The sequence below is a fragment of the Cupressus sempervirens genome, chromosome 9 (assembly GCF_028749045.1).
Source record: "Cupressus sempervirens isolate cs-2001-9-10 chromosome 9, ASM2874904v1, whole genome shotgun sequence".
NCBI classification, from domain to species: Eukaryota; Viridiplantae; Streptophyta; class Pinopsida; order Cupressales; family Cupressaceae; genus Cupressus; species Cupressus sempervirens.
This window is the reverse complement of record NC_143126.1, coordinates 625,163,977-625,181,064: the sequence shown is the minus strand read 5'-3', so window position 1 is coordinate 625,181,064 and position 17,088 is coordinate 625,163,977. Positions and strand designations below refer to the sequence as shown.

The 17,088-nt window shown below is 34.4% G+C and overlaps 1 pseudogene; it reads left to right on the top strand.

Moving 5' to 3' along the window:
- The first annotated feature begins 8,963 nt into the window (after positions 1-8,963).
- On the top strand, positions 8,964-11,135 carry LOC149540258 (jasmonate-induced oxygenase 3-like; annotated as a pseudogene).
- The last annotated feature ends 5,953 nt before the right edge of the window (positions 11,136-17,088 follow it).

Sequence of the window (17,088 nt, the reverse complement as noted above, 5' to 3'; positions counted from 1 at the left end):
CAAATTGGAAAGTTGGAGATTAAAACCCAAAATCATCTTCATGAGGATTTACTGTTTTGTTCGTTGTGGGAGCTACGGGCGTGGGATCGTTGCGAGGTTGGGCTCGTTGGATCCAGCTCGGAGAAACCTTGGATTACCGTGATTTTCAGCTACTTCTGCGGGATATTTATTTTATGGTTCAGATTCTCGTTTTGCCCTTTTGGCTGTGAGGTAGGGCTTTCCCGTTTTATTGGTTCTGCTCCGTTTCTGCTTCTGTTTTTGGTAGTCGTTTGTTTGGAGGCTGAGAACTAGTGTTCCCCTCCGTTTTTGTATGCTAGTTCTACCCGGTTGGGCGGGTATGAACGTTTCTCTATTTTTTGAGATGAGGGTTTGGGATTTTACGCCGTTATGCTGGCCGTTTTTGCATACGGTGTCCAATTTCATTTATTTTTGGATTTTTGAGGTTTTTGAATCCAAAGGCCAAATGGGTTTTAATTTTGAAGTTTTCCAAATTTTTGGGGTTTTTACCTTGTTTTGCGTGCCGCCCTGTTTTCTTGGGTTTTCTTGGCACAATGTGGGTCGTGGACCTTGATGATCCGTTTGGATATCAGTCAGACCACTTTAGCACTTTTTATGTTGCATTGGGATGCGTGTTGCATCCGTACTCCTGACGTTGTGTTTGGTTGAGTGATTTTATATTTGTTATGTTTTTGTTGGACCTTTGCTTTTGTTTCGTGAATGCTAGGATTCGTGTAGAATCCATACTCTCGGATTGAGGCCGATTGAGTGAGTTCATGATGTTTGGTCTTGTTACATCATTGGGATTCGTGTAGAATCCATACTCTCGGATTGAGGCCGATTGAGTGAGTTCATGATGTTTGGTCTTGTTACATCATTGAGATTCGTGTAGAATCCATACTCTCGGATTGAGGCCGGTTGAGTGATTTTATGATGTATGGTTTTATTGGCTTTGGGATTCGTGTAGAATCCATCCTTCCCATGTTGCTTTCAGTTGGGTGTTTTCTTTGCATTGTGTTCTCATTCCTGTCCTTGTGTTATGATCTTCGTGATGGTGGTGCACCACACACGAGTACGTGCGCGTACGTTTGTTGGGGGACTTGCGAGTCTCGACCTTCCATGTCTTTTCTGGAAGTTTTGATCATTGGGGTTGGGTTGGGAATTTGCATGCCTACGGGCACTCATCGTTGGATGAGCATGGGTAGGGTAGGGTAGCATCTGGAGGGGGCTTCTATCTCGTAGCTCGGTGTATGGCGCCGGAGGTTGACAAAGGATAAGAAGTTTTAAGTAAGTGATAACTAAATAAAATTGTGAGAGTTAATAAAACCAAAGATAATGAAAAGATCTACATTCGTGTGATGGTTCCAAGGGAGTCCCTTGAGAGTGTTGCCACACGTGATCCAAGCTTGGGCTTTTGGATGCCAAGCGACTCTCCAGGATGTCAGCCCCTACTTAGTAGCCTATTGAGATGTCTGACCAGGACCTGTAGTTATGCATTGTCTATGTCTTGGATTCAGTCATCATACTGCTTGGCATGTGTGTTAGCCATGGTTGTTGTTTTGTGTGTGTGTGGTTGGATCATTATCTCCATCAGCACGGTGGGTGTGGACCTACGGGTGCCATGTGGTTGGGAGGCGTAGCTACCTTCACCACTGCTAGGGATCGGTGTACAGAGATGATCTTTTGTCCTAGTGCGACCGTTGCTGGATGTCTTCATTTGGTACTTCGAGTTCTGAAGTATGCTTTCTTGTGATTTATGCTTTCATTGGGATGCTTGTATATCATGTTTAGATGATGTTAGTTTACTTGACGCATTCCCTTATCATGATGTTTAGCATATGATTATATGACGTTATTTGATTTAGTAGTATATCTGTTGCTTACTGCTGTTTAGCATGTGATAGGTGATGTTATCTATTGTAGGATTATCTTTATGCTTTACTACTAGCATGTTAGATTTCCTTATGCTTATATTGTTGCATGTTTTAGTAGTGACATCCCTATTACGACAGTACTGACAATCTGGTCGGTGGCTTGGGATGTTACGCGCGGGGGATGGCTAGGACCCACGATGGTCTTATGATGCTATTGACGGTTGGGAGGAACCACGTACTTAGTTTGGTTGTTTTGTTCTTGAGATGTATTTATGTACATTACGATGTTGCTTTTGTTCTCTGCGATGTTTATATTCAGTGTGTTCTATGCTGTTGTAGTTTAGATGGTTGATGTTCTCCATTTTGTGTTGTTCTTGCACCGGAGTGTTCATTCCTCAAGCATTTGTGGATCTGGTACTCCCTGGTGTGGAGGTTCTTTGCTCTATTTTGGTCCTTTTTGCTTCTGGGAGATTTTTCGTGTTTCTATGGGCGACATTTGTTCAGCATGGTGTGACACTTTAAAAAGTATAGCACGCCCATGCAAACTATGTCATACGACACTGTAAAGTATCGCACGGCTTCTTGAGAAATGTCATACGACACTGGAAGAGTGTCGCACACCTTCTTGAGAAATGTCATACGACCCTATGTTGTTGCATTTTGAATTCTATCGGTTTCTCTTGAAATCAAGTTTTTGTGTTTCTGTTTTAGTCTCTTGGGGTTTAAAATATATCGTTATACTTAAGATATATTTTAATATATGCGACAAATCGTTTGAGATAGGTTTCAGACCTCTCAGAGATAAGTTATGGATTCTAGGAAATTTCAGAGTTATGGATTCTAGGAAATTTCAGGGCTTCAGAAATCCAGACTTAGCCAATTTTCAAGGCTTCAGGATTTCAGGCTTAGCCAAATTTCGAGATTTTGCATATTAACCCAGCTTGGTGTTTTGTTGATGAGTGGTTGTTTCTTGTGCCCTCATCATGTGTGTTGTCCTTGTTGGCTTTGGTTGTGTGTGTCAGTTTGGTAGTGGCGTTTGGAGATTCGTTGGTTGTCGGGATTGTGTTGAAGTCTTCCGTTGTGATCTTTGTGATCCCTGTATGATGTTGTCTTGTGCATTCATACTTGTAAAAAAAAAATATCTTGGCTTGATTTGAATCCTTGATTCCAAGGATCTCCAGGTGGGGCATTACATTGCACTAGTTACAACATTTCCTTTAAGCTTGCTTCTCTAAGAAACCAACTTTTTGACCATATCATTGGTTGGTCAAAAAGAGAAGTGCCCTATCAAAGAGTTGTTCATAGAAAAGACAATGTGGTAAACCACAACATTAGGAACCTCAAAAGTCATTTCCTCCTCCATTTGTATGTACTTTTTTGCCACCTCATCATCCAACTCCTCCTACCAATTACCCACTAAAGTTTATTTCTATCTCTTATATGGGGAATCTCACTAGGTCTTTGCCTATTATCCCTTGTCCAAAATTGTGCTCAAGACAATAGAGTCATCCTTAGACCTCTTACCACTATGATTTCCTCTGGTGTGTCTCCAACAAGAGTCTGATCTCAAGACTAGTGGAGCTACCAAACCCCTTATACACAAGTTTTATATTTGATGGTGAGGGATTCCCAGTAGGGTGAAAACATATAAGTTTGAAGATTTGTAAAGAGGGAGAAGGAGATTATTCAAATATTAAGACATCAACCCTTTTCATGTATAATCATCTTTTAAAAAACACAATATTATTTTAATATTCATGTCTAAATTTATAGCTAAATCTAAGATTGTAGTCATTGAACAACTATGGATTTCACTTAATATTTTTATTGAACCTATAAGAATTTGTCTTGGGGAAAATTCACCCATGATCAAAGAACTTGACTAGAAACAGAACTGTAGACCAAAAAAGAGTATGATCAATATATCATAGCATGTCCTAATACATCACTATGTTCAAATTAGATGATTGTACACACTAGGAGTGCCTGTATATAAAGGCCTCTAAGATGCAACTAGAATGTCTCTAGAAGGTGCTAGTAGATAAGCTTGACAATTAAGCACACACACACCATTGTGCATGAATGTACATGCAACGATGAGAGGATAAGCATGACAAGGTGTCCCACATGTGGAGATGTTGTAGACACCATGTGCTGAAATAAAGTGCTTACTACTATTTTATAGACACCATGTGCATAAATGAGGTGTGAACTCCTGTGTTGTCAACATGACAACTCACAAGAGTGTACATACTCCTAGGTGACTAATAAATAAATATTAAAATAATGTATCGACCTAAGTAAACTTAAGTAAATGTAAATAGTGAATAATTATTTACACCAACACCCCCCCCCCCCCCGCTTAAGTGTAACTTAGGGGAATGCACTTAAGTTCACAAGAGCTAGAAGAAAATGTAGAATGGGTCTTGGCTACTAGGCCATGTTAGGTACCCATGTACATAATGAAAATGCAGTCTCTCATAAAGCAAAGAAAGAGGGAAAACCTCGTGGTAAAAACCCTCCCCCAAAAAGAGAGATGAAAACAAGATGCATGGATGGATGGAGTAATCAAGCCCCCCCCCCCCCCCCACCCCCCCCCATTACAACATACATCAAGTATATACAAAATAGAAGTGGGAGAAGGACAAAAAAAAAATTCTCTGCTACCCGAAGGGCAAAAAAAAAATTCTGGAAATTTGCAATAAAATTGTGATGAAAATAAAGAGAAATTAAAATTAGATCTAAAAAATTAAATTGAAGATCTAAAAAATGACCATACCTGAGTTGCAAATCGAGGCCTCCAGGTGCCAATTTGCAAAAAAAAATTGCCTCGCGATCAACTTTGGCCTAGGGTAGCTGAATTTATAGCTGATTTGCACTGAATTGACATTTCAGACACAATGGCGAGGTCCATTCTAGCTCTAGATGCTCTCAATTTCTATAGAACTCTAGATTTGGGCCGAGGTGTTGAAGCAACAATGGTCTCGAATGGCTATGTGAAGAGAGATTCTCCAAGCTTTGATACCATGTAAGAATCTGTCTTAGGGAAAATTCACCCACGATCAAAGAACTTGAATAGAAATAGAACTGTAGACCAAAAAAGAGTATGATCAATATATCATAGCATGTCCTAATACATCACTATGTTCAAATTAGATGATTGTACACACTGGGAGTGCCTGTATATAAAGGCCTCTAAGATGCAACTAGAATGTCTCTAGAAGGTGCCAGGAGATAAGCTTAACAACTAAGCACACACCCTCCATTGTGCATGAATGTACGTACAATGATGAGAGCATAAGCATGACAAGGTGTCCCACATGTGGAGATGTTGTAGACACCATGTGCTGAAATAAAGTGCTTACTCCTATATTGTAGAAACCATGTGCATAAATGAGGTGTGAACTCTTATGTTATCAACATGACAACTCACAAGAGTGTACATACTCCTAGGTGACTAATAAATAAATATTAAAATAGTGTATTAACCTAAGTAAACTTAAGTAAGTGTAAATAGTGAATAATTATTTACACCAACACCCCCCCTTAAGTGCAACTTAGGGGAATGCACTTAAGTTCACAAGAGCTAGAACAAAATGCATGGATGGATGGAGTAATCAAGACTCCCCCATTACAACATACATCAAGTATATACAAAATAGAAGTGGGAGAAGGACAAAACCCCTTAAGAGGAAAAAGTCCCCCCATAAAAGAGAAGAAGAAGGAGACAAGGTAGTCCCCCCCTAAAAGTAAGGTGACCATTAGTGTAAAATATTATTTATAGAATATTCCACACAAGCGCAGGGCAGGGGTGTGACTACCTAGTGCCTATACAAAAAAAAATCTCTACTGCCTCAAGGGAAAAAAGAAAATTTTGAAAATTTGCAATAAAATTGTGACGAAAATATAGAGAAATTAAAATTAGATCTAAAAAAAGACCATATCTGAGTTGCAAATCAGGACCTCTGGGTGCCAATTTGCAAAAAAAAATTGCCTCACAATCGACTATGGCCTAGGGTAGCCAAATTTTTGCAGTACTCTAGATTTGGGCTGAGGTGTTGAAGCAACAATGGTCTCGAATGGCTATGTGAAGAGAGATTCTCCAAGCTTTGATACCATGTAAGAATTTGTCTTAGGGAAAATTCACCCAAGATCAAAGAACTCGAATAGAAACACAACTATAGACCAAAAAAGAGTATGATCAATATAGCATAGCGTGTCCTAATACATCACTATGTTTAGATTAGATGATTGTACACACTGAGAGTGCATGTATATAAAGGCCTCTAAGATGTATCTAGAATGTCTCTAGCAGGTGCCAGGAGATAAGCTTGACAACTAAGCACATGTCCTCCATTGTGCATGAATGTATGTGCAACAATGAGAGGATAAGCATGACAAGGTGTCCCATGTGTGGAGATGTTGTAGACACCATGTGTTGAAATAAAGTGCTTACTCCTATATTGTAGACACCATGTGCATAAATGAGGTGCGAACTCCTATGTTGTCAACATGATAACTCACAAGAGTGCACATACTCCTAGGTGACTAATAAATAAATATTAAATTAATGCATTAACCTAAGTAAACTTAGGTATAAATAGTGAATAATTATTTACACCAACACAACCTACACACGAGTTGATAAATTCTTCTTCCCATTTGAACTTTTTAAAATCTAGCATTACAAACATGATATGTATCTATGCATCACAACTAAAGAACCCATGTCAATTTGAAGAGGTTGTCAAATAATTACTAATATTTTATTATTTTATACAACTTTAACGGTATACATTAACATTCATAGCTAGGTTTGTATAATTTTAAAACATGTGTACCTAGTTATCACTATTTTTAAGGTAGCATAGTGTTAGTTTTAACACACACACACTGTGTCTGTGTGTGTCTATATATATCTATGTGTGTGTGTGTGTGTGTGTGTGTGTGTGTGTGTGTGTGTGTGTGTGTGTGTGTGTATAAACATATATAGAGAAAGAGGGGGTATACATTAACATTTATTATGAGGTTTTTATAATTTCAAAAAGTATGTTACTAGTTATCACTAATTTTAAGGTAGCATAGTGTCGTTTTACACACACACACACGCGCGCGCACACACGCACACATTTAGATTTAGATTTATGTGTGTGTATGTATATGTATATGTATATGTATATAAATATAACACATTACTCCATAGTGTAAAATTGATAATTTATTATTCATTTCATGGTGAATGGAAAGCATGAATGACGGAAAATTGTACATGATGGGCATTAGAAATAGTATAGAGATCCATTATCTTTTGTAATGTACAATCCATAATAATTAAATTATGAAGTTTTGTAACAATTATGGAAAACTCCTCGACATTAAAAATAACATGCTATTATGAGTTCAAATAATACAAGATGTGGCTTTAACACAATCATCAAAACCCTTCAACAATATTTACAAAAAAAAAAAAAAAAAAACCCTTTTTTGAAGTCCCTTGATTTCCCCTATTTCTCAAGCCAATAACCCTCTTTGCACTTCCTATCAACAATGAAAAAGTGGCAAGTATATTTGGATAGATATACATACCTTCATTTTACACAACTAGTTGGATTCACATAAAAGATATAAAAAAGCTAGACAATAGACCTCTATAATAAAAAGATTGATGGACATCTACAAACAACTCCAAATTACACCTCTCCAATAGAAAAAATTCATTTGTTTTATTGTTATATTTTTACATTTGTATTTTTTCTTTGAGTGTCGATTCAGGTAGGTTAGAAGGGGATTTCAACTCCTTAGATCACCTCCAAAAAAGCGTGCACACACAATGTTGGCCATAGTAAAATATTATTCAAACATGTGGAAGGAGCATGTTGAATTGGTCTCTATGTCTTCAAAATGCCTACACCATAGTGTGTGGTGGAATTACTTTGATTTTCCCTTGTTTGCCAAATACAATTTTCATTAACTACCAAGCATATAAAATATGAAAGTTAGATTTGCTCCACTTTTATTTGATCTTTTTTAAGATTCACAACATGCAAGCTAGAAGTAGCCATGATAAAAGGCAATGATGTCCATTAGTTTACTTTGTTGTCTAATCTATCATCATCATGCCATGGTATGCTATATGGGATGTATGTGGCATGTTACATTATGATGTCTTAGCCTGTCGTTTTGTAGGGAGAGTAGATATAGTAAAAAAGAAATTGTTGTGTAATAGTAGAGACATGTGAGGATAATACAATTCTTCAATGGAATGGAGATTCCCATGCTGTTATGACTTTCCAACTATTCACTCATCATAAAATTTAAAGAAAAAAGTCTTACATCATTTGGAGCATATTATAAATTTAGAAATTTAAAAAATATTTTAAAATGCATCTTATAGTAGTAAAAAAATTTGACTAGGCAAATTAAAAGTTTATAATGTAGTCAACTTTGCCTTGTTTTATGGGGCAGTGGTTATGGACAATTATCCATCATTAAGATCAAAAGAGTTATGGAGTGAATTGTAAAATTAGTGTTAAAATAAACTAAAGAACAAATGATGTGAAATTTAAGAACAAATTGAAAAAAATAATGTGAAAATAAGAAATGAAATGCAAGACAAGGATAAACAATTTTAAAACTATATAGAATATAGAAAAGATCAAATTTATAAGAATATTAAAAAGAATACTATATTACAAGTGATCCAAATATTGGATTAAAATTAATTTAAAAAGGTGAAATGATTAGAATAGTATTAGCTTTATCAAATAAATATAAATTGCGCTTGTGTGAGCTATTGGAGCGGTTGAGTAAGCGAGGATCTATAAGGCAATAACCCACGTGAGAATTAGGCAATAAACACAAACCATGGAGATTGTAGGCTGTGCATGAAAGATTCCACATGGTGAACAGCCACGTGGCATCTAAGCACTTTTCATCTTTGTCTCATTCAACTCATAAAATGTTATTGTTTTTTCATTTGCAAGCTAGCAAAATGAAATGTATTTCTCTAAGTATTTAAACAAGCAAGCTTGATGTGTGAAGAAATGCTCAAAACAATCTCAATTGTTTTTTGTTTTGTTTCTCTTGGCAAAGATGGCAAGCTCTGATTCTTCTCTATTTTCTTCTTCTGTTCCTCTTCCTCCTTTGGTTGAATGGCCTGAGGAAATAGAGAGAGTCCAATTTATTGAAAAGAGTGGCATAAAATGATTGCCTTCTAAATATGTAAGGCATGTGGAAGAGTAACCATATTCAGGGCATGTGTTGGTTGAAGAAGAGATGCCTCTTATTGACATGTGTGTTCTTCAAGATGAGTGGAGAGAAAAAATAATGGAGGAGATTTCTGATGCATGCAATAAGTTGGCATTCTTCCAATTGATCAACCATGGAATGAGTTCTCTGAGCTTCTAAATGGTGGGAGTGATGTGTCCCTTTGCAGAAGTATGCCAATGATCCAAATACTTATGTTGGCTATGGGAGTAGGATTGGTGTTCAAAAGGGATCTGTTCTTGATTGGGGAGACTATTACTATCATCATATCCTGCCGGCTTCTACAAGGGAGGAACATAAGTGGCCTTCTAAACCACTTGAAAGTCTTTTCTGTACATACGTGAAAGTGAGATATGGCTCGTCTTATAGTGACTAATCATATAGGATTGATGGTGAATAAGAATATAATAGTTATTTGTGAGAGAGAGAAAGATATAGATTCATATACTGTCTAATCATGTGGGATTGATAGTTTATGGCAGGAACTTAATATCAATATTGCATCATGTCAAGTGATTAACCATCATGTTTATGCAAATAACTATAAAGACATGCAGAATGAAATGGTCTATGCAGTATATCCTCTTTTTGTAATGCTTTGATGTTTCTAATCCGTGGGTGCTGTTTGTTGAATGAAGTGGAGATGGGTTACATGAATCTGGCTCAGGCAACACATCTGCTGGAATTTTCTTTGTTTTGCTAAATATAATGGGTGTCTATTGCATGAGCGCGCCTGATCACTAACCCTAAAATTTTCGATACACCTCAGCGTAAAATATTTTCCTATTTCTTAAAAGAATCAGATCTGACTAAATTATTATCTTGCAGCGTTTTCCAACTGAACAACCTTAACATATGACTGGATATTTTATACAATTTTTTTCCTTTTGAAGCATACGAATGATTATATATAGACCTAACTGAGGGAACATAGATTTGATTTGAATGGAATACTAGCTTTGTCTATCATATTCTATCATCTGGTTTGTTCATGTATTATTTTGTCTGGGATGATTGTTTAGATCAATATTTTGGACATTTTATAAAAGAGCTCTGCAGGATGTTAGAGTGATTCACAATAATGACTTCACTCCTGCAGCTCTCTTATTCTCATATTGATGATAAATTTTCGAGTGTAATTAAAAAGTCGGTACTATCAAAGATTATCAATTATAAACTGTAGAAATCTACTCTCTTACTATGATTAAACCAAACCAAGAACATTAAAAAAGAAAGAAAAAGTGTCACATTATGATCTATGCTCTACAAGTATCATATTGTGATACTCGTCTACACGAAATCAACTCTCTTTTCACACCATCGCACTGGTAATATGATTGCAGGACTACAATGAAAGAATACTGCAATGAAGCTGCCAAAGTGCGCAGAACTCTTCTATCTGTGTTCTCTGAAAATATGGGTCTTCATGCCAAATATCTTGAAGAAGCTTTTGGAGGGGAAGAAGAAATGAGAATAAGTGTGAAGGTGAACTACTATCCAGTTTGCCCACAACTAGACGTCACATTTGGCATCTCCCCTCACTCAGAACCAGGTGGCATCACCATTCTTCTTCAAAATGATGTTTCTGGTCTTCAGGTTAGGAAAGGAGATTATTGGGTTCATATCCATCCTCTTCCTCGTGCTCTCATTATAAACCTTTGTGATCAGATTGAGGTGGGTATTTCATGACCATTATTTTTCAAGAATTCATTTCAACAGCATGTAGATTCTTGGTGCTTATACAATCCATTCATCATTTCTTTTCTGCAGATATTAACAAATGGCATTGTGAACGATAACAAGGAACGTATGTTAGTAGTGATATTCTGTAATCCAAATGGAGACAAGGAAGTTGGGCCTGCCAAGGAGCCGATTGAGGGTTCGAATCCTGTGAAGTACAGACAGATGATGTTCAATGAGTACCGTATGTTTATTTTTATTAGAACCACGGGCCCTAAAGGAAAGGGTTATATCAACTCAATTAACACATCCTCTTGAGCATTTCATTCGGTTCTTATAATAAGAGAGAGTTTATAAGCAAATGGTAGAGATGTATCTTCTTCTAGCATAGTGTTTTCTATGGAGTCATGGGTTATAAAGTAAAGGTTGCATCAATTTCATGTTATGCAATCAAACTGTTGGAACATTAATTTCTTCCACTTGGCATGAGGATTGTATGGAGGAGTGCATGATGATAAAAATAGGGTATATAATGTTGTTTACACGTAGTTGCATAAAAGTCTTCTCATGTAGTTGTATAGTAATTTGTGTGTTTTCTAGTTTTCTTTAACTTCTATTTGTAATATTACAATTTGTACAAATTATTATTGTTATATAATAGAAATTATTACATTTGATAGGTATTTTATAATATTGTGTAGATCGTAGAAACAATTTATTAGTACACAAATTACTTTTGTAACTATCTAGCCTAATCAATGTAATACATGTAATAAAAATGTAATACATTATACTAGCAATCCTTCACTTAGTACATTGTTCCTAAAACTGTATTCATCTCTCTTTAAGATTTACATTTCAAAATTTTCTAAATACAAGATGTATACATATTTTTGTGAAAAATGTTTACTAAAGGAACAAATCCTGAATTAAATGGAGTTTCATAAAGTTGTCTCATAACTCTCATGATGGTGTAGCCCCTATCAGAGATACCCGAGTTCTCCTTCCATCACTCTCAAATCATATCTTCGTAAACTACTAGACAAACATTCATTTTAAACTCTTCACAAAACCCCTTACCTATCTCCACAAATCAAACCTCACAATACATGTATCTTTAAATGTGTTGATAACAATAAGAACAAGAGTTGCATGCAACTATAGTCCCTGCCTTAGACAGGGATGAGGAAGAATAGGTAGAAGAAAGTGTTTATTTCTATGCTTGAGAGGAAGGCAAGACAAATGCTAAGCTGATTTTATTGCAAATGTAAAGTCCAAAAATAAGGAGGTTTCACATTCACAAAGTCCAGGATCAATCATGAGGGCCAAATATTATATATATATAACATGTCTTTCACCCATTATTTACTTATGTCGTACATTCTTTATATCAATTTCAATATGGTAACTTTTTATATTTCATGTTAATACTACGCAGTATATTTTACTTTTGGAAATCTGAAATAGTTTATTTATCTTTTATCTCCAAAGAACCTTTTAAATTTCTATTTTTCTACACAAAAATTCTACAAGTATATTTGTTCCAATCCTACAAAACTTGTATTTGGACTATAAACATATGACATTAAAAAAAACTATAGTTTAATGAAAGTATTCTAAAATACTATTCTTAAAAAGTGCAGTTTAATGAAATTATTCTATCTATGTAAATAAAAAATCTATTTTCTAAGCATCCTACATCAACATGAGTTGAGTAAAACTAACTTATATCAAGGACAAGATTAATCAAGTCAACAAGAGAAGGCACAGATGGATATCTATGTGGAATCTAGAACACTAACTCATGCCCATTCTTGTCAAACTTCAAGAAAGCCTAAGATGTTAGACTTTCTTCCTCAAATCTTTCCTACGTCCATCTATTCTAGACAATCAATTCTCCAACATTTAGCTCATAAGGAGGGCTGCTCTTAAGGCATTTTACGATATAAAAATACAATACTACATTTATATTAGTCTATTTATTTCACCTGTCTCAGAAACTATTCTCTTGGATTGTAGGTATATATGGTAAACGTAACTTGCTGTCATTGAGTTGATGGAGATTGATATTGTGGAAGATGAGAAATCTGCATTGTGCATGATATACAAAGCCTTCCAACATTTCCTGCTTCCACAATTTTATAATCATTTACATATATAATCAATTTGTACTTGTCATACCCGAGTTTCTATATCTTCTCTTCCTCTCTCTCTTGCAATGGGACCCTTTATTTCCATAGCATATGCAACCAGTCTAATAAAGAGGCGGAGTGGTTTAGCTTCATATTTCCAACAAAATGCCTCCATTTCCTCCATACTGTGTAGTATGTACTTAATACCCATACACACTACAAATTGCTCATGATTCTCCCCTTTCATCTTCTAGGTGAACTGGAAACTAAACACAAATTAATCCTCTACAATAGAAATCTCCTTTTGCCCTCGTAAATAGAAGAGGAAGAAGAAAGTGTAAAAAGACTACTCGGCCAAAAATATAATAGGATCGAAGAAGAATAGATCAAATGAAATTCGAGATGTTGTATTAGACGTGCATGAAATTTAAGCATCGAACTACAATAGATCCCCTACAACTTTTGATATGATGAAGAACTTTTTTTTGTTGTAGAATGTCAAAGTCATCATAGGATTGGAGGATATTGGTCACGCACAACTGCTAACAAGAATGTGACAATTTAAAATATGAAAGAATGATGAAGGTTTTTAAGAGTGAAAATTCTAATATATTTTGTAAAGAAGAACCTGAATTATTAACGAGCTTGTAGAGAAGCGGAGCATCCTGCTCTGGAGAAAGGTAAGTCATGTAACGGAAGCGCCTATTCGCGGCAGGTTATCAAGCGCACCACAATAAGCCAGACAAAACATAGCAATTGAACCTTGCTGAAAAACCCTTCAATGAAATTGAACCTTTCCGAAAATCCCATCAATAAATTTGTAAGTTTCATATGCAGTGTGGGTTAGGGTTAGTAGAAACTTCTAGAGAAATAGAGATAAATGATGTCAAGTAAAAGGAAAAATATGATGTAACCACAGTGTGACATCTATTTTCTAGAGGATCTTGTAATGGGAATGTGCAAAACATGTGTCATTTAAAGAATTATCTTGAAATAGCCACATGGAAGAAAGCTGTACGAGCTTAAATTTTGACAATTTCTTTTTAGAAAAATGAAAAATGGAAAATAGACTTAAATTAAAATGTTAGTGGAAACATAAGATTAACTGAGTTATGCACATTTTCCTAGAAACTGCTTAATACAAGAAAGCTCAATGAAAACTATAGTCTCCTACCTAAAAGGCACGGACTAATAATAAACAAGAAACTAAAAAACTGCAAACGATTCTCAAGCAAAACATCATCTCAAAGTCAGAACTATCTAGGATCGCTGGAAAAGTCATGTAATTAATAGCTTCATCATTTGATGAATCCTCATTCTCAACATAAGTAATATTACCTAAACATCTTTATGATTTCCTTTAAGAAGATCTCTAGCACAGATTTTGTGAGACCAAGCTATGTGACCTTTTTTATTACAATAATAACACTTGATTTCCTTATTTATTGTACTTGATCTTTTGTTATGGTTTTGAGCATATAACACATTTTGTAATTAAGAAACACATTCTAAATCATTTGCATTTTTTCTTGTTTCTTTTGTTAAAAGAGTTGAAGATATTTGGCAGAGTGTAAAAGCAACATTATCATATTTTGTAAGAAAATTGTTTATAAATATAGCTTTAGCATCATCATCATCATCTACTGGAGTCTTGACTTCAACTAATTGTTAGAGAAGATATCTCAAATTACTTATGTAATTTTTCATTGTGATTTCATCTTCCATTTTAAATTTGAATAGTTGATGTTTTAAAGAAAATTTTGAATTAAGTGTTTTTGCACCAAATAACTTATTCAAATCCTCTCAAATTTTACTTGTTTTTTTGTGGACAAGTCCATGTGATGCAATTGAGAATCAAAAAGAGCAAGACCAGTTATAGCCTTGGCTTTATCATCTTTATTACTCCAATCTAATAACTTACTTGTATCTCTAGGTGGACCTTTTTTCTAGTAACTATTATCCATAAATTTTTGTTCATCAATTGCATTTGAATTTACATTTTCCAACTATGAAAATTAAAACTAGAATATTAATCTAACGCATCAACCATAATCTTCATTAAAAAATATCTTTTTTATTTCCTATAATTACTTCTCTAAAATTATATATTTTTTGTTAAATTCTAATTTCCTCTTGCAGATGTGAATAAAAGAAAATTTGTAATAATCTTCATTAAAAAATATCTTTTTTATTTCCTATAATTACTTCTCTAAAATTATATATGTTTTGTTAAATTCTAATTTCCTCTTGTAGATGTGAATAAAAGAAAATTTGTAATCAATTTATATACAAAGGGATTTCTTGATTAGTCACAGCATAGACACAAAAAAATTTCTCTCACAAAATATTTCATAGGCACATAAATATATGCATAAATTGAGCTACTTAGTGCATAATCCCAAATGCTTAAGGGGGCCATAGACAACCCTAATGTACCAATTGTTGTAAAATATAATTATTCTTTTATTTCCAATGTATCTAAGATGTTATATAACATACATATTTTATAATATTGTACAGACATTAGAAATCAATTAAACAATTTAACCGTACACAAACTACTTTTGTAACTATCCAATCTAATCAATGTAATATATCTAATAAAAATGTAGCACATTATACTAATGAGAAGAAAACTAAATGCAATATTAGTGGATTTAATGCATGTAATCAATGCTAAGAAAATTTGACAATAAAATTAATATGATCCTTCAAATAAAGAAAAATTAGAAGAAATGGTCAAAATGTAGGTGGTGTTTGATGTAAACTATTTTTTTTGGGTTTTGGTTCTCTTCTCCCCTACCTCTTTCAAGGTTGTGGGTCTTTCCTTCTATGTTTCTTCAGTCGATGAGGTTTCTTGGGGCCAGATCTAGTGGTGGGTGTTACTCCTTTCTCTTTTTGACTTTTTCTCTCTTCTTAGTGGTGGTATCTTGGGTTTTCTCTACTTTTTCTACCCCTTTTGAGGTGGGGTTTTATGTTCATTGCTTAATGTGGGTTGAGGTCCTACTTTCTCTTTTTTCATCTTTCATGCTTCTTGCTGGGTTAGAATCCCTATTGAGGTAGAGGATCTAGTTTTTGAGGTGGCTTGTTGCTAGTGGGAAGTTGTTATTTTTGTAAGTGGTCCTCTTATTCTTGGTGTGTAGGGAGGTTGGACTAGGGATATCTTATAGTGCCTACCCCTAGTTTACTTTTCAGTTATTATTGCCAAACTCTTTTAGTCTAGTTTATGTTTATGCTTGATTATTAGTAACATTATTTTTTAGATTATTGGATATTGTTTTCATACTAAGTTGATTATATTATGAGACTACTTTGGTAATAGTTACTTCATGTATGCATGATTATACTTTCATGATGATTATTTACAGTGATTCTAGTTATTTAAATGATGTTAGTTAGATGGATTATTTGTACGTGTTTTCTATAGATACTTACCCCATACTACATGTATATGGTGTGCGTGTATGTTTTCTTTATGTATGACATTTCTGATGTGGTTAAGAAAGGGAGTTGTAGTCACCTACTAGTCAGAATCTACATGATGCACCACTTCCTACCATTGTCTATTTAGTTTAGAATATATGTATTTGTACATGTGTGGATTTTATGCAGATTACAAGTATCAGGTATCAACTTCCCTGAATTGCTAGGATGAGCGTACCCTATCACAATATCTCAATGGTAAGAGAAGGGAGATAAATTCTTGAGTCCAAATCCTAACCTTAAAACAAATTGTCTTAGAAAAGTAGGACAAGTATCTGAGATAATTCCCCTTCTAAATTTGTCATATGACGTAAATTCATGATTATAACCCTTGAATTTGATCTTGTATGTTGTATTTTATGATTGGTTTTCATATTTTGTCTTGTAGATCTTTGGTGATTTTTCTATTAATTAAGTCAAATTTAAAAAATATTTAATGATTTAATTTAATAAAAAAGTATTAAGATAATTTCAATATTTAATTATATTTAATTAATTAAATAGAAGAATTAAATTCAAAGGGAAATTTATAGTTCTAATTTTAGAGCATAATAATATTTATTTAATTTAATAACAATATATTTAGGAGATCATTTTTAAATGAATGCTAAATATTATTATTACTTAAGATTAATAAATATTTTTCAAAAACACTT